Genomic DNA, 19,352 nt, shown 5'->3' with positions numbered 1-19,352 from the left:
ATAGTTTTGGAAAAAAAATCAAAAAATACCTGAGGATGTAGTAGCTTTGGAGTTCTCTGGTAGAGAAAACACTAGAAGAATTTTTGGAGAGATCCCTGTAGGAGACTCTGAAAATATTCTAAATAAAATAAATATGATAATTCCTGAAGCTTTTCCACGGAAAATCTGGGACAAAATTATTGAACAGCCTGTTTTTTTTCTTTGAATTAAAGGATTCGATGCAAACAGAATAAGGAAAAACAAGTCTTTATACACCATTTTGGCTACAATAGATATCTGGAGACCTTCCTTTAGAAATAGACATTTTAGAGACTTTGTTAATATTAATCAATTTTATTAAAAAAAAATGACAAAAACAGACCAAACTACTTGCTACAGATAAACAAAAAAAAATCTGTGAATTTGTGTTGTTTTTTTCTGCAGCCAAGTAACTCGGCTATTTCCAAAAGTTTTCAGGAGATACTGAAGATGCTTGAGAAATGTTTCATAAAGCAGAAACTCCACCAAATATTTCGATAAAATGCCTTATACAAAAAAATCTATCAGAAAATCGCCATAGCTCGAAATATTTTTAATGGAGAATTGACAGTAGTAAGTGAAAAAACTAAAAATGTCACTTGGGATGCCATTAATCTGAATGCCATGACCCTGAATATCATAACCCCGCATGCACAATTAGACCACATTAAATTAATCCGGGCTAATGATATTCGGGATCATGCAAATCCAAGTCACGGCACTGGGGTCATGACATTCGGAGTAATGGAATTAGACATATTCTTAAATCTTAAAAGATATTAATTTTTACAAGTTAAAAATAACACTAAAAAATTTGTGCAATTGTACTAAACTTTGCTCAAAAAGAATTAATCACCAAGCTAAACTATAACACAAAAATTGTGTTTTCAGGGTCAATTTCGATCACGTTTTCCAATCATCCGCACCAGCGTGCACTGATTCGAACTCATTTGCATAGTTCGGGTCCGATAAATGGATCAACGCATTTTGACATTCTTGTTTTGAGACTGCTTTCTCGCCCTATGCCTCGGCCGTAGCGAACCAGCAGCGCGCTGTCAGTCCCTTGTGCTTATTTTTAGACTTCCATCTATGGCGTTGGAGAGTTGTAGACTTTTGATTAGTTTCCGCCTTCCGTGGTTTCGATATTTGCGCAGCTCAGCTTATCCATTTTACAAAACTGCTTTCCCCCCATGCTTCACCATGCTACGACGCAAGCAAACCTCCAGGTGTCCCCTTCTGGAAACCAACTTGCACAGGAATAGATGTTCGTTCACGTCGTCGTCGTGACTCTCACCGCTACTCACAACTTTTATGCTCCGTAACTTATTGCTTCTCCGCAGTCCGCAGCAACTCCAACAGCAAATTCTTCTTCTGTTTTCGCTTGTCTGTCTGTCCTTCGTCCCACCGCCGCACCGTGACACGACTTTGTACCCCTCACTATTCCTTCTTGTGCAATGACACTATCCAAAGAGGGCACATACACTTTTAATGGATCTAACAGATCTTCAATCGTCGAGCGAATCGATATCCCACTCTTTCTCCTGAGCCGAATGACCGCACAAATCAATGCTCATAGCAGGCCTTCCTCACTATTTGCAGAAACTATTTGGAACTGTAGTCGCCGTTGGCAATTCAACTTACACCGCCATGCGTCTCACAATCTCCCTCCCCAAAGGAACCCATTCATAAGCCGTGGTCGTGGTCGATATGACGACACATACTATCACGAACCGGTCGCCGTAAACCAACCGGGAACAACACACCAAACATATGACAACCGGTTCGGCTTGCTGCGACTTCACTCACCGAGATGGATTTCTTCGCCAGAAGAATAAAACACTCACACCACAACCACAAAGTAGGCGATTGCTGCTGCTGCAGCGTTAACGCACTTCACCTTTCTCCACCCGCGCTCCAACTTTAAAAAAATCCTCACACAGAGTCACAATTCGCACAGCTGAGGAGGCTGCTGCTGCAGGGCCCAGAGGGCAAAAAACGAACCGCGGCGCGCGCGAATCACTTGGAACATTCTCCGGGGGAAGGGCAACAACTCAGAAAGATGCCGAAAGAACCGACCGAACGATGCCGCGTACTCCACAATACTAACGATACAGTTATTGGGGAGCTTTAATTCGAGCTCCCCAACTAGCAATCTGATCCAGCTCTTGGACACCGAACCAAGCAACCAACCGACCGGCCGACCCTCGGCAGTGAGTCAGTGGAGCACTCTCTCTTTTGTTGGGGATTCTCTCTTTCGCTTTGAAATTTTCTCCATGCTCTCACTCATTGATGTGAGAAACTCCATCATTTTTTAAAGATTTTCTCACACACCCGCTCGTTGATCGGAGGGTCGGTTGTTTCGCGAAACAGTGACTGCTGCTGTTGATGCATTGGATGCAAGATGCACATCCAACGTCATCCATTGCATTTATCATGGACGGGGAGCGTGACACGTTCGGCGCTCTCTGCGTCGATGATTCTCTCTGTATACATCGTCATGTTATGTTGCGGTGCGGGTTGGAAAATGTCTCAGAGAAGGTTCTGTCGAGGGATGTTCGTTTTATCAAAAAGATAATGATAAGTTAAAAACAAATGAACGAATAAAATAAGCGAATAAAATAGTGTGGAGAATGTAGAATTTTCGAAATTTTCCAATAAGGCGTATACCGTAAAATGAGGTAACAGAGATGAACCAGCCTAGGGCTGAAAATCTCCTTAATAAAGCTATAATAAAAATAATAATAATAAAATGAGGTAACATTGATCAGCAAGGCAACATTGATCGGTCCCCTCCTAGTACAAAGTTCGAATCAACATTTACTGGTAAACTCTACTCTACTCTACTCTACTCTACTCTACTCTACTCCACTCTACTCTACTCTATTCTACTCTACTCTGTCGTAACCTTAAAGTCCTAATTAATAAAAGATAGTCCTGCTATAATCTTGAAAGAATTCATGAAGAAACCAATAAGAGATTTTGGAGGAAAACAGTCTGCCGTTATACGCATAACTGTACCATGTTTCAAATTATGAATCCGAGAAAAACGCGATTGAAGATTTTAGCACATTTATGCTCCGCATTGTTAGAGGTTAGTATAAATTTGAAAACTTTCTTCACAATTATATGAGTAAATGGGTGTTCTTTCGAGTTATGAGTTGGTTTTAGCGACGAAATATGAATTTTGCAATTAATATTTTAGTGGGACGGTTATGCCTTGAAATACCGAGTTTTGGGGGAATTTCTACGCATAAGAGTCCCACTAACTGTAGAAGACCGATTTTGACCTAGCACACTGTTATGGATGGTAGCTTTGACGTGAATTTCATACCGAAAGTGGACGATCTGGATTGTCCGAATTTCCCCGAAAACCATTTCCCCGAATGATTTTTCCCAGAAGGATTCTGTTTAGAAAGCAGAAGCAATTTGAACGGCATTTCCCTACAAATCACCATCACCCCACATAACACACGGATAGACTGCGCAAAGGGTATAAAGTCCCCCTCACACACGGTTGGCAGCAATAACAACAACAGCAGCAGCATCGCACGTCTGTCAAGCTCTACACTCACTGAGCGCCTTCCAGTGAGTGACCAAGCGCATCGCAGTGAGTGACCGTCGCCAGTCCAGCATACACATGCATCATCAATCATCATCGCCGTCATCGTCGTCATCATTTGCGCCTGGAAACAGCGGAAATGTTCTACGCGTTTCTAGAACATGTGGTGCGGGATATAAATACGCGTGATGTGCGCGGCTGAAAATCAGTTATATTTTCAAATTCGAAAAGTGAAGTACTAGTGAAGTGTAAAAGTGTAAAGTAAAAGTGAAATAAAGTGAAGTGTTTTAAAAAGTAAAACTTGCCTAGTGTCTTCTTCGCGTGCGGAAAGTGTCGTTTTCGTACATTTGGTCCTTCGAGCCGGATCGCGCGGATCTAGCAAGTCAGAAGGCAAGGCAAGTTTCGCGTTCGGTCGTAGTGTAAGTAGTCGCGTCGCGAGTCGTTTTAGTGTGCGCGAAAGTGTGATAGTCGCGGGACCGTCGTGACAGTGTCCGTTGCAGTCAGCGGAAATGTGGGTCTCGACCAGTCGACTAGTTCGTCGTTAGTCGGTTTACTTGGTAGCAAGACAGCTACAGTGCCCGATTTAGTGCTTCGGCGCGCGTCAGTCGTCGGTTGTTAATCCAGTCAGACACAAGCAGCTGAGGATTTCAACGGCGTCACCGGCCGGCGGTACATTTGCATTTAGTTTGGAACGACGTATCGCAACAGCTTTCGGCATGGCGGAGCTTAAACGACAGCGTGGAGTTATTCTCGGACGCCTGACACGGATCGAAGTATTCATCCGAGACATCGAATCCAAGCCCGGAATCACAGCAGAGTTGGTTCAGGCACGACTGGATGTCGTCAATCAGTGCTGGGATGAGTACGACACCATACAAACTGCCATCGACGCGGAGGAAGGAGTAAACGTCAAAGAGGAAGAAGAAAAGCGTGCCACCTTTGAAGAAAGGTGCATGAATGCAAGAGCTGCAATGCGTTCCATCATCGAGAGGATGCAGGGTCCAGCAATAGCGGCTGCAAACGTGCACAGAGGCCAGGCCTTGATACCTATTCACCACCAGCAATTCCCCATGGTGCAACAACCAGTAGCTGTACGGCTGCCTACATTGGAATTGCCAACGTTCAGCGGTGATTATCTCGGTTGGCCAGCGTTTCGTGATGCTTTTGAGGCGCTTATCGACAGAAACACGCAACTGTCTGACGTTCAGAAGTTGTTATACTTAAAGTCGAGCCTCAAAGAGGAAGCAGCGTGCATGTTGGATGCGATGGATATCACCGATGCCAATTACCGAGTGGCCTGGGATTTGCTGATTGAGAGGTTCGAGAATCGTCGGATAATCAAGCAGAAACATCTGAAGGCATTGTTCACCACGAAGCAAGTGTCACAAGATTCGCCGAAGGAGTTGCGTCGCTTGTTGACTGAGTGCCAGCGAAACATCAATGCACTGAAGCAACTCGGTGAGCCAACCGATCAGTGGAGCACGATTCTGGTGTATCTGATCTCCAGCAAACTCGATGGAACATCACGTCGTGATTGGGAAACCCAAACCCAACAAGAGGAGTCACCAAAATACGAAGACATCGTCAAATTCATCAACGGTAGATGTCACACACTAGAGGCGTTGGCAACGGACAAAGAAGAGCTTCGCAAATCCAGTCGTTTTAAGCCACAGCTATCTCATGCTTCTACGAGTTCTACTGGCTGTAAAATCTGTGAGAGTGGTCAAAACCATCCACTGTGGAATTGCAAGAAGTTCATAGCCATGAGTCCAGAAGCTAGATTCGACGAGGTGAGAAAGTGGAAGCTGTGCTACAACTGTTTCTCGTCCAAGCATGTAGTAAGTAAATGCGAATCCAGAGGTTGTAAGTCCTGCAGTGAAAGGCACAACACCTTACTACATGGACAGCAACATCAGCAGCAGGAACATCGGCCATCTAGCCACGTGTCATCGTCGTCAGAATCTGTCCCTCAGGATCAGCGCATCGTTAATGCGAGTATGGCGAGTCAGGCAAATCACAGCATGCAATCATCGAGTGATATTTTGGCTACTGCTATGGTCTGCATCTACGATCGAGCTGGGAGCAAACTACCGTGTCGCGTGCTGTTGGATTCCGGATCACAACCGAATTTCATAACGCAAGCCTTTGCTCGGAAACTTCGGTTGAAGGAATACAATACATCGACCACCGTCCACGGAGTACTTACTTACTTTTGCTGGCGCTACGTCCTTCAAGACATGACCTGCGCCACAATGTTACGCCAACTAACTCGGTCCATGGCTGCTAACCTCCAATTCCTCGATCGCCCCACACTTCCAAGATCCTGCTCCACTTGGTCAAACCACCTAGCTCGTTGCGCTCCCCTTCGTCTTGTACCGGCCGGATTTGAGTTGAACACCATTTTTGCAGGATTGTTGTCCGGCATTCTCACAACGTGTCCCGCCCATCGTACCCTTCCAGCTTTGGCGACTTTCGTGATACTGGGTTCACCGTAGAGTTGCGCAAGCTCGTGGTTCATTCTTCTCCTCCATACGCCGTTCTCACATACTCCGCCGAAGATCGTCCTAAGCACACGTCGTTCAAAAACTCCTAGCGCTTGCAGGTCCTCTTCAAGCATTGTCCACGTCTCATGCCCGTAGAGTACTACCGGTCTTATTAGCGTCTTGTACATGGTACACTTAGTACGGAAGTGAAGTTTACCAGACCGCAAGGTCTTGTGGAGTCCATAGTAAGCACGACTTCCGGCGATGATACGTCTTCGAATTTCTCTGCTGCAGTTGTTATCCGACGTTATCAATGATCCGAGATAGACGAATTCGTCCACCACCTCGAACTCATCCCCGTCGATCGTCACGCGTCTGCCTATGCGAGCTCTATCGCGCTCGGTTCCCCCAGCCAGCAGATATTTCGTCTTCGACGTATTTACCTTCAATCCAACCCGATCTGCTTCACGTTTCAGCCTGGTATACTGTTCAGCAACCACCTGGAACGTTCTTCCGACAATGTCCACGTCGTCAGCGAAACAAATGAACTGGCTGGATTTATTGAAGATCGTGCCCCGCATGTTGAAGCCCGCCCGTTTCATAACACCTTCTAGCGCAATATTGAACAGGAGGCAGGAAAGACCATCGCCTTGTCGAAGTCCTTTGCGTGTTTCAAACGGGTCCGATAAAGCACCCGATATCTTCACACAGCACTGTACACTATCCATCGTAGCTTTGATCAGTCTAGTCAGTTTCCCGGGAAAACCGTTCTCGTCCATAATCTTCCATAGCTCTTCGCGGTCGATGGTATCATAGGCCGCTTTGAAATCGATGAATAGGTGATGCGTAGGGACTTGATATTCGCGACACTTTTGAAGGATCTGCCGCAACATGAAGATTTGGTCTGTCGTCGATCGCCCGTCCACAAATCCGGCTTGATAACTTCCAACAAATCTGCTTGCCAGTGGCGATAGACGGCGGAAGATGATCTGGGAAAGCACTTTATAGGCTGCATTAAGAATGGTGATCGCTCGATAGTTCTCACATTCTAACTTGTCACCCTTTTTGTATATTGGGTATATTATTCCCTCCTTCCACTCCTCCGGTAGCTGTTCTGTATCCCAGATCCTGGCTATCAATCGGTGCAGACAAGTGGCCAACCTGTCCGGGCCCATTTTAATAAGTTCCGCTCCAATACCATCCTTTCCAGCTGCTTTGTTGTTCTTGAGCTGTTTGATAGCATCCTTAACTTCACCTATTGTGGGAGTTGGCACGTCTCCCTCATCCGCCGTACTGATGAAGCCATTCCTCCTGCTGTCTTGATCTTCCTCCTCTGCGCCGTTTAGGTGTTCATCGTAGTGCTGCTTCCACCTTTCAATCACCTCACGTTCGTCCGTCAAGATACCACCATCCTTATCCCGGCACATTTCGGCTCGCGGCACAAAGCCTTTGCGGGATGCATTTAGTTTCTTGTAGAACTTACGTGTTTCTTGAGAACGATACAACTGCTCCATCTCTTCGCACTCCAACTCTTCCAGGCGGCGCTTTTTATCCCGGAATAGATGGGTTTGCTGTCTTCGCTTCTGTTTGTATCGTTCCACGTTTTGACGGGTGCCTTGCTGCAGCATCATCGCCCGCGCTGCATTCTTCTCGTCCAAAACCGTCTGACACTCCTCGTCGAACCAACCGTTCCGTCGATTTGCTTCCACGAACCCAATGGCACCTTCCGCTGCGTTGTTTATGGCTGCTTTGAGACTACTCCAGCAGTCCTCAAGAGGGGCTTCGGTGAGCTCTCCCTCTTCCGGCAACGCTGCCTCAAGGCTTTGCGCGTATTCAGTTGCGACTTCGGGTTGCTTGAGTCGCTCCAGATTGTACCGGGGCGGGCGTCGGTACCGAATGTTGTTCACAACGGAAAGTCGTTGGCGCACTTTAACCGTCACAAGGTAGTGGTCCGAATCGATGTTTGCGCCGCGATAGGTTCTGACGTCGATAATGTCCGAGAAGTGCCTTCCATCAATCAAAACGTGGTCGATTTGCGATTCAGTCAGTTGGGGTGATCTCCAGGTGTACCGATACGGGAGGCTGTGCTGGAAGTAGGTACTACGTATGGCCATGTTTTTGGAGGCGGCGAAATCAATCAGTCTAAGGCCGTTTTCGTTCGTAAGCTGGTGAGCGCTGAACTTCCCTATAATCGGTCTAAATTCCTCCTCCTGGCCAACCTGAGCATTGAGATCTCCGATAACGATTTTGACATCATGGCTTGGGCAGCCGTCGTATTCACGTTCCAGCTGCGCGTAGAAAGCGTCCTTATCGTCATCGTCACTTGCTAGGTGAGGGCTGTGCACGTTGATTATGCTGATATTGAAGAAACGGCCTTTGATCCTCAACTTGCACATTCTGTTGTCGATTGGCCACCACCCAATCACGCGCCTCTGCATTTCGCCCATCACGATAAAAGCTGTGCCCAGCTCATGTCTATTGCCGCAGCTCTGGTAGATGGTATAACCATCCCTATACGTATGTACCGTCGACCCTTTCCAGCAAACCTCCTGCAGCGCTACGATGTCGAACTTGCGGACCCTCAATAATTCGGAAAGAATGCGGGTACTTCCCAAGAAATTGAGAGACTTACAGTTCCATGATCCGAGTTTCCAATCGTTAGTCCGTTTTCGATGCCTGGGTCTATGCCGATTGTTCTGGTCCGAATTTACATTGTATGCTTCCTGTACTGATGATTTTTACGGCTGGCTTGTAAGGCCTGCACCAACCCCCTGTCTCGCCGGAGGATCATCGTGCACAGCACTGTTTAGAGTCCCACGCTGGCACTAGGACGATGATCAGCCGCTCCTAACATGGAGAACAGACGCTGTTTTGAGCCGCCCCTAACATGGAGAACAGACGCTCTGATAAGCTACACCCTCAGAAGAGAGGAGCCCCCCTTCCCTGTCAGCATACGACCAAGGTTCCACCAGGGTTGGTTACCCGATCTTCCCTACGGTTACTCGTATCCCAGGCGGCACCACGGGGAGGTAGGGATAGGAGTTACTGGACAAGAGGCTAAGGACCACAAATGGGGTCTATTTTATACCTGCAGGTACGCGAAGTACCAATGGTACGCATTGTCCAGTCATTTACCACCCACCGTCCACGGAGTAAGTGGAGTAGAAGCGCAAGTTGGAAGGCAGGTGACGGCTACCATCGAGTCTCGTGTGAACGGAAAGCAGTTTAACGTTCCACTGCTGGTGATGAACAAGATCACGAATGCGGTACCATCTGAAAACATTCAATGCGATGATTTTTCCACTAGAAGAGAAGAGTTGGCAGATCCGACATTCAGCAGACCAGGAAGAATCGATGTTCTACTGGGAGCCAAGCTTTTCTTCAAGCTTTTGCTTCCGGAAAAGATTGAAGTTGGTGACTTCATTCTGTGGAGCTCTGAGCTAGGCTGGGTAGTTTCCGGAAGCTGCAAGCAATATTCGCGGGATCACGTGCAATCGAATGTGGTTACTTCGATGACTGATGCTGATCTGCTGCAACAATTGGAAAAGTTCTGGAAAGTAGAGGAGCTGCAAGTTGGAGTAAATGGTGAGGCCAAATTGGATCCAGCGGAAAAACACTATCTCGAACACGTCAGACGCTTATCAGACGGAAGGTACGAGGTGAAGATCCCATTGTTTCAGCCTCCTTCAATGCTTGGTGATTCTAAGGAACAAGCCTTACGAAGATTCCATGCTTTAGAGCGCAGGCTACATGGAAACGACCAACTTCGAGAAATGTATACAGATTTCATGAGAGAGTACGAATCTTCCGGGCACATGAGTGTTGTTCCTGACGGCTTGGAAGAGGTGGGTTTGTTAGTAAATTACCTCCCTCATCATGCAGTCCTTAAGCCAACGAGTACTACAACTAAGCTAAGGACTGTTTTCGACGCATCCAGCAAAACATCATCAGGTTTTTCACTCAACGATATTATGATGACTGGGCCGAACATCCAAGCAGATCAGTTCTCGCTTTTGTTGGGATTCAGATGTTGGAGATATGTTGTCACAGATGACATTGCCAAGATGTATCGGCAGATTCGAGTAGACCAGCAATCATCGAATTTACAGCGAATACTGTGGAGAGAAACACCATCACAACCACTGAAGGTGTATCAGCTGAACACAGTGACATACGGTACACGCGCTGCTCCATTTCTTGCTGTTCGTACGCTGCATCAGCTAGCCGCAGACGAGAAGGACACCTATCCGAATGCCTGTCGTTCTCATTGCAAACGATTCTACGTGGACGACTTGTTACATGGATCAAACAGCAAACAGGCTTTACTGAAAACGAGAGATGAGTTGCTCGCAGTGCTGCATAAGGGCAGTTTCGAGCTGAGGAAGTGGAGTAGTAATGATCCAGAATTGCTGAAGGATTTACCGGAAGGCTTGGTGGAGAAAGGCACAATGTGTGAGATTGACGACGACGAAATCGTCAAGTCTCTGGGATTGAGCTGGGACACCAGGAATGATCAGTTGACATACCGTATCCATCTAAAACAGTTCCAGGTTTACTCTCAACGTACCATTTTTTCTGCGATTGCATCTCTGTATGATCCCGTGGGATTGATAGCACCGATCATCGTATCAGCTAAAACTTTGATGCAGCAACTTTGGCTCTTAAATGTCTCCTGGGATGACCCACTCCCAGACCATATCGTGCAGAAGTGGCAGCAATTCTATGATAGTCTGCGGCATCTTCAAAATCTTCGAATCGACCGATGGACGTTTGGATGTCTACAGCCAATCGCCGTAGAAATACATGGGTTCTCAGACGCTTCCATGGTCGCATATGGAGCCTGCATTTATGTCAAAACCGTCGACGTTTCTGGAAATGCATACGTTCGTCTGCTGTGTGCCAAATCACGCGTAGCACCATTGAAGAAGGTTACACTGCCACGGTTGGAATTATGCGCAGCAGTTTTATTGTCTGAACTCTTGACAAAGGTTCCAGATTCTGTGGAATTGAGCGTCGACAGCTGTTTTTTGTGGACGGACTCCATGCTAACGCTTCAATGGATTACCGCACCTTCAAACCGCTGGAAACAGTTTGAGGCGAATAGAGTCAAGGGAATTCAGAACTCCACTATTGGATGTCACTGGAGATACATCAGTGGAAAAGACAACCCAGCCGACATAGTATCACGCGGACTTGCAGCAGAAGAACTTATGGAATCAACGCTCTGGTGGAATGGCCCAGCATGGCTTGTGAACCGATCACTTTGGCCTGAACAGCCCGAGCTTCGAAATGAGGATATTCCAGAGGCGCGTAAGGTATGTGGTGTTGTCATAACAGAACCGATATTCTTCGAGAAGTACTCTTCCATGACGAAAATGAAGAATATACACGATCAGTTTCGAAGATATGCCTCCTGCTCGATCCAGACTCACATTGTTGAAGGCGAGCCTTCAAGGCCGGCGGTATGTTTAGAAAGCAGAAGCAATTTGAACGGCATTTCCCTACAAATCACCATCACCCCACATAACACACGGATAGACTGCGCAAAGGGTATAAAGTCCCCCTCACACACGGTTGGCAGCAATAACAACAACAGCAGCAGCATCGCACGTCTGTCAAGCTCTACACTCACTGAGCGCCTTCCAGTGAGTGACCAAGCGCATCGCAGTGAGTGACCGTCGCCAGTCCAGCATACACATGCATCATCAATCATCATCGCCGTCATCGTCGTCATCATTTGCGCCTGGAAACAGCGGAAATGTTCTACGCGTTTCTAGAACATGTGGTGCGGGATATAAATACGCGTGATGTGCGCGGCTGAAAATCAGTTATATTTTCAAATTCGAAAAGTGAAGTACTAGTGAAGTGTAAAAGTGTAAAGTAAAAGTGAAATAAAGTGAAGTGTTTTAAAAAGTAAAACTTGCCTAGTGTCTTCTTCGCGTGCGGAAAGTGTCGTTTTCGTACAGATTCTCTCCCGAAAACCATTTCCCCGAATGAGCTGTTTCCCCGAATGTACCATTTCCCCGAAAGTTTCTTCCAAAGACATTTTTCATTTTTTTTAAATTAGCGGTGTAATAGACTATACTCAGCAAGTTCGATAATCGTTTCGAACGAATGATTCTCTTATAAATGATTTGAACCGAAAAAATCTGATATTTGGATTGAAAATCGATGACAGTTTTCACTGGCATGTCTATGTTAAAAATGAAGTTCGATGCTCAAACTTTAAAAAAATTATAAATCGTAATAAAAATGCAAAAAATGTAAAAGGTAGGTTTTGAAAGAATATTCAAGAGATGAACATATCTGATGCTTAATGTCGTTTGTCCGAACATAATTCATCTGAATGACATCTGGCTGAACTGGCCACGGCAGAGTTATAAAATAGAGTTTGACTGATTGAAAACAGGTTGCAGGATTCTATGACGAGATACAAATGAGATGTAGTTTATGTTTCTTAATAACACAAGCAGATGTTTCATTTTTTAACTACATTTTATAACGTAAAAATGGATTGTTTTTAATTTTATAAATATCCCTTCTTCATAACATAGGTGATTCTCCATTATATTAATGGTCCAATAATTGTTAGCTTTAAAATAGTTGATAATTTTGCCTTCTCATCGTAGGCAGTTCTTTGAAGCATTGATGTATTGATATTGTTCTGCTTGCATTTGCTACTCTGCCGTGAATCGCAAGTCTGTAAAAAGTAGGCATTGAGAAAATGGGTTGTGAAGTTTTCATTTCAAAGATTCAAAAAATTCCAGAGGATTGGAAAATGATCAAATCTCAATGAAACTTTCATAATTTCCTTTCATTACAATATCTTTCCGAGAAAAATATAGAGATGATCAAAACACGTTTCTTTTTTGTGTTACACGGTGCGAAAATATGTAATGGGACTGATTGGCGATTACCTTTCATCATGGGACAATCCAGATTGGTGTTTTTTTTTTCCTAATTTTACAGAGCAAATCATATTATCTCATTAATGCAGCTGAAAGTGCATTTTAAAATATGTTGAAATCTGAAATTAACTCAATTTTGATGAAAATGCAAATTGAAATGACTTGCGATTCACGGCGGTACTGATTGTATCAGTAATTTGCCCTTCTTTTATTAAAATGCTGTTCTTTATACATAAATATATCAATAAAAATTAACAGAACTACTGAAACTTTAATCAATTTTTTGTGGTTATTATATGTTATTGCTTCAAATGTCATTGTAGGAACGAATACTACAGATTTTTTATATTTTAATCCAACATTTTCAATGCTTTCGATCTAATCCTAATTGTTTTTTTTTTAAATAGGCATTTTTTTCTATTGAATTAGTGATTATTAGCATTTTCAATTTTCATTACTAACATGTATTTGACGTTTTCGACAAAATGACCTATTTAGGAACACTTCGGAAAAAAATACGTTCGGCATCTATCCAAGATATAAATAGATTTTAATAGAATTTTTATCTGGAAAACAGATATTGATTGTCAGTAAATCAATAAAGACGCATGTTAACTTTTAAAAATGTCTAGAAGGATGATTCGAGGTTTAATTATGTAGTGCAAGATATAATAGATTCTTAGAATCAATGGACTCACTGTAGCTACTGCCACTGAGTATGATGAAATTACGTTCAACCTAGTGGACATATGGCATGAGGACGTTTGGCGCAATCAGGCATCTTTGCGTAAGCATGTGAAACAATGTGAAAGAACAGCCTATTATTAAAAGAAGAGAAAATTCAAATTGAAATATTATCAGCTAAGTGCCTAAACATTGGAACAGTATAAGTATAAAGAACAGCCTATTATTCTAAGAAGGCAAAGCTAAGCCGTTTCCAATAAAACTGTCTTTCATGTACTCGCTTTTATCGTCAAGCTATCACAATAAAAAGATCTTAGTTGTGTTGACTCAAATGCACGTGGCACATTATTTTGAACATCTGTTACTTTAAACACATGGATTTTATGACAAATTAATCAATTTTCATCTAGTCTTACATCAGCAAGCACGTTAAAAACTTTTTGTATGCAGGATCATGAATAGCTTTCAGTATGACAATTACACTACGATTTTTTCGGGGAAATGGTACATTCGGGAAAATAATTTTCGGGGAAATAGTTCATTCGGGAAAACGTCATTCGAGGAAATGGTTTTCGGGGAGATGTAGGACAATCGACGATCTGTATTGTAAAGCCTATGTTGAGGGTCCGTGCAAAGGCTCATGAGGCATTTAGCAAAGTGGAGCCATATGCACTATGGGCGGTTCCCATACAGACTGGCGGCCAAAAATATTTTTTCCATCTCATGTCGTATTTATGAGTTTTATGATACAAATTTGATGTTTTGTTTTCAAAAACAAGTTTTCGAGACTAACTTTTGAATAGGGCCTATAGCGAAATATTAAGCTTTGTTACTTATAATGTATATAACGCGATTACACCGCAAACCATTATAAATATTAAAACTTACATAGAAATGATGAAATGAATGATTTAACGAAATTCAGTTATTTTCTAAATTAGTTTTTAGCTGTTTTCAATAGAAAATGTTTAAAAATATTGAAAAAATTCAAAAAGCCTTAAAATAAAAAAGTGCAAATTTGTGCAGCTAAATTCTTCACGATCCTTTAGTATACATCTCAAACTACCCTTGGAACTGAATTTAAGCCTGGGACAACTTGGGACAAAAAAGTACTCGATGTGTTAACTATAAGCTTATTCGATTTTTTTAACCGCTTCATAAAAAAACATCATAAAGGCCACTATTTTGAAGCTTTTTTATATTTTTTTTGTTCTAGGAAGCCTTTTTTGTAAGCTTTCAAATGGTGTAAAAACATTTAACGTAAGTGTAATAGAAAAAAAGTTCTATTTATTTGAGTAAACCATAGTTTTTGTTAATAAAAACAAGTTTTTTTCCATAGGCTCAACTTTGGCACCTAATATCTGAGTGTGCAATGCAAATCATGCTCTAATATTTTGGGGATTTCTTAGCAGACATGTTTACAATGAAATGGCCAACAAGAATTGAAATTTAGGGCACATCTCTTTTTTGATTATTGGCCACCTGATAAGCCATAGTGATATGAGGGTGTGTATATGATTGTGGTTAGAAAGGCGCTTGAATGCATCATTGTTGGAAAAATCGTATAGAAGAAGGGGGGAATTGCGAAAATGGATCGAACGACTTCACTAATTTGAAGTTTGAGCGGTACCAAATTCACTGAAAAGCAAAGGGTCTGAGGCCAAGGGTAATGTCTGTGCATTCTATACACCATTTATAGTGCATGGTTTGGTTTTAATGTATCGTCGGTGGTGCGGCAAACCCACACTATCTGAGTAACCTTCTCAGGAGTCTGGTTGCGGATTTTCCACTTGTAACAAATAAAAATTCGCTCGATTGTTAAAATAGTGCAACAGTCGGCTGTAACAAATTATTATATTGGTTGTTTTTCATTTTGTTCCATTTCATACCAAAAATCTGTTCGCTCTTGCTTTTACGTTATTTCACATTTTCATTGTTACCCTCGAAGTCGTGTTCCATAATGAATTCCTTAGATTTGATTAAAGCTTATAAAAGTGACGGTGAGTTTAGCGATTCAGAAGATGAAATTGGTTTTGACTCGTCAAACCATACAGTACAAACCGAAGGCTTCAACGATAATATTCCAGAATCATCTAGAAAAATTGATGATTTCAACATTCTGGTGGAAAGCAGCATCTTTGGTTGAAATAGTTATTTTAACTCGTCTAAATTACCTTCCGACCTATCCGTTTCACTTGAATCCGCTCTAATTATCGACGGAAGCTTCTTTGAGGCTACTGGTATGGAAAAACTCAAAAGGAAATGCAAACATGACTGACCATATTTCCCGGAATCAGTATTACGGAAATGGCCATATTTCGGATGATTTCAAACGAACCTTACTGCGTCCACTGGCATTCAATTTTCAATTGGATCAATTTTTTTTGGAAAATCGTAAACATCAATACTTCACACCGAAAAAAAAAAATGAAAGAAGAAATTTGATGTTGGCATGAACTTGGAAAACCCGAAGTATCTAAAGTATACGGTGGCCAATATGCATGTCTAAGTAAGCTACTTAAACTGTTTCGAATTTGCTGTCGAATGCTTTCAGATACATCCAATTTCATCATTTTTTTATTGAGCTCTTGATTTTAGGCAAAATGTCGCCTATCTCATTCAATTTGCCCATCCGCTGTGCAGTACCATAGTGTTCTACATGGGATGTAAATCCAAAGTAAAAAGATTATATGATAACAATTTTGCACAGCCTTATAAAACCTATAAATTTAGCACTTTATTTGAAATTGGCGCAGAGAAATACATAGTGGGACAGATATGCGTAGAAATTCAGTAGCGGGACAGTTATGCGTAGAAATTCAACAGTGGGACAAGTTGATTTGGTATGCTTTCCGTAGAGTCTTCGAACAAACCATAACTTTTTAAATTGTTTTCTAATAATATAGATTCGAATAGACTATTTGGCTATATAAAGTCAAAAACGACAAAAAGTAACATGGGACAATTATGCGTATAACGGCAGAACACTTGTTCAACAATTTGTTCCACTTGGAAACACTGAGGACTCCTTAGTGAATTTCCAAAACCCATATAAGTTTTTTCTTTGAAGGCAAGAATTCATGCATCTATATTTGGAACATATCTTGGAAAAATCACTAAATAAATCCCAGCAACGATTTGGGAATGAATCAGTGGAGGTATTCCTGAGACATTTCCTGAAGAAATTTATGGAGGAATGCTTGAACACATCACTGGAAAAAAAATACTGGAGGGGATCCATAAGGAATTCCTGCAGAAATTCGTCCATGGATTCCACCACGAATTTCTACGGGAATACTTCTGAAGATTCCTCAACGAAGTCCTCTAACAGAAATCTGCAGGAGCTCTTCCAGGAATTCTTTGGAAGTTCGTTCGATGTATCTTATAGGATTTCCTCCGGCGATTTCTTTCAGGAATTCTTCATGGGATCTCCCTCAGGAAACCTTACGGGTATTTTCTACTGAAATTGCTGCGTGTATTTCGTCCAGAAATTCCATCGGGAATTGCCTCCAGAAAATCCTTCTAGGCTTTCCATCAGAAGTTCCTCCGGGGAATTTCTCCAGAAATCCGTTCTGGGATTTGCTCCAAGATTTTTTTCCAGGGATTTCCTCCAGAAAATCCTTTGGTGTTTTCGTCCAGGAATTCATCCGGAGATTTCACCCAGGAATTTCTCTAGAGATTTCCACCAGGAATTCTTCAGAGGATTTTCGATAGCAATTCCAATTCAGGGGACTTTCGACAGCACTTCCTGCGAGTGTTTCGTCCAGAAATTCTTCCGGGCTTTCCTCCAGGAATTGCTCCGGAGATTTCCTTCAGAAATTCTTCCGGGGATTTGATTGAGGAATACTTCCGAGGATATGGCGATATGTTCCCAAGAATTATTCCGGAGATTTCGTCCAGGAATTTCTCTGGGGATTTCCACCAGGAATGAGGACTGTTCATTTTACAAAGCGGACACCTTGTGCATGTTATATCTTTTTAATTTATTAATGAAATCGCAATCGGTTTTCTGTACATCATTCGACTAATATTGTACTATGTTGTGATAATAAAATTACCTCCAAAATAATAAAATTTCACACGAATAAGGAACAACGTTTAGAACGGTTGATTTTTGGAAATTATCAAAAGCAATTATTGTTAGAAATTGGCTGTGGAATTAAACAATCTATTTTTTTTATGTTCGTCGAAAGCGTCATCATTCAGAAGCCTGCTGAAAAATATCAAGTAATTTTTAGAGCAACAACTTTACAGATATCATAAAATTATTTTTCAGTGATTTTTGTAGAGAAACATGTTTTAAATTTAAAGGGAACTGATATAAGTAGAATTTTTAGGTTTAAAGTACGTCGTGGTGCAAGTATTGCTGTGTGCGTTTGAAATGCAAATATCAAATGCGGAAACACCAGACGCGGTAAGATTTTAACAAGGAAGGCGAAGTCAAAGATTGATTTTCTTTGCTGGGTTGGCGGTGATATGGATCATGGTTGCTAAGTATCCTTTGGCTACTTCGTGTTACCGTATTTGCAGCTCAGTTAGAGTGGACATGCACGTCAAACACAAACAGCAATACTAATATAGTCTTAATATGAAAAATAACCTAAGCCTTCATAGAGTTGCTTGTTCAATTTCCACGTCACCTTCAAAGCACATTAGAAATACGAATGATTTGTTTTTAGAAAACCTCTCAAAGCACAATGGAAATCATCGAAATTGGCAACACTGCTGTAGTGAAATCGTTTTTTTTCATGTATTATTTACATAATATGTTATTTTGAGATAACCGATTGAAATATTTGGAGAAACCCGTTTACAATTTGCTGTAGATCGATAATTATACGTATGTGGTTTTAAAACTATAAGACTTTTTAGTAATACTACCATTAAGAGTAAAATTTATACCTAAAAATGCAGGTAAAACTCATAATTTTACTCTCTTTTATACAAATATAGTTTCTTTAGTAATAATTTATAATAGCAATTCATGTGGGGATTCCTTTCAGGAATTCCTTTGGGGATTGCATCCAGAAACACTTCCGAAGATTTCATTAGGAAACTCATCTGAGCATTTTTTCGGAGAATTCATCCGAAGATTTCCAGGAATTTCTCTGAAGATTTCCCCCGGAATTCCTCCGATGATTTCAAGGATTCCTCCGCTTTTTTTACTCTATCTAATCATTTCAAATGGCGAACGTTCGCTGGCACGTGTTCGTTGGTCACACACTCTCTCTGCTCTACTTGCCACCAATCAACACTGGCGTCGATAACGATTGTGACCACGACGCGGAAAAATATGACCAAAATGCATTGCTCCATTTCCATTGATAGGCAATTTTTACCTAATTGGGCCTGGTTGGACATACGAACAGCGCTTATTTGTTCTGAAATAGTTGAACTATAAGAGGAAAACGGATTGACATGAGCACATACACCAACTTATTCGAAGAAACACCCGATTTGCAGAGTGTTTATTCGGATAATTTAGCGCACGGCATAAAAGTTAACAAGACAGGCTCTATACTGATGTAACTATCAGAGAATATGATTATACTAGAGAAACGCGGAGAGGATTTTGACTTTGTTTATAAACAATACTTGCAATGACTATTAACAATAGAGGTTATTCAAACAAAATTTTAGTGTGCGTGTCATCCTGTCAGTCGCCATAAGAAATCAAGCTTATCAATGACGTCACTTTTG

At 42.2% G+C, this 19,352-nt stretch overlaps 1 protein-coding gene across 4 annotated transcripts in view; it reads right to left on the bottom strand.

Moving 5' to 3' along the window:
* LOC5575615 overlaps window positions 1–2,210 on the bottom strand; it is a 984,994-nt gene extending 982,784 nt beyond the window's left edge. For 2 of the 4 annotated variants that reach the window (XM_021853786.1, XM_021853785.1), the window contains exon 1: window positions 1,825–2,210. The gene's annotated coding sequence lies outside the window, so the exon portion shown is untranslated. The other 2 variants (XM_021853788.1, XM_021853787.1) reach the window with 2 other exon arrangements.
* Between the last annotated feature and the right edge of the window lie 17,142 nt (window positions 2,211–19,352).

This window comes from Aedes aegypti, chromosome 3 (genome assembly GCF_002204515.2).
Source record: "Aedes aegypti strain LVP_AGWG chromosome 3, AaegL5.0 Primary Assembly, whole genome shotgun sequence".
In the NCBI taxonomy this organism is placed as follows: Eukaryota; Metazoa; Arthropoda; class Insecta; order Diptera; family Culicidae; genus Aedes; species Aedes aegypti.
This window is presented reverse-complemented; position numbering and strand designations above follow the sequence as displayed.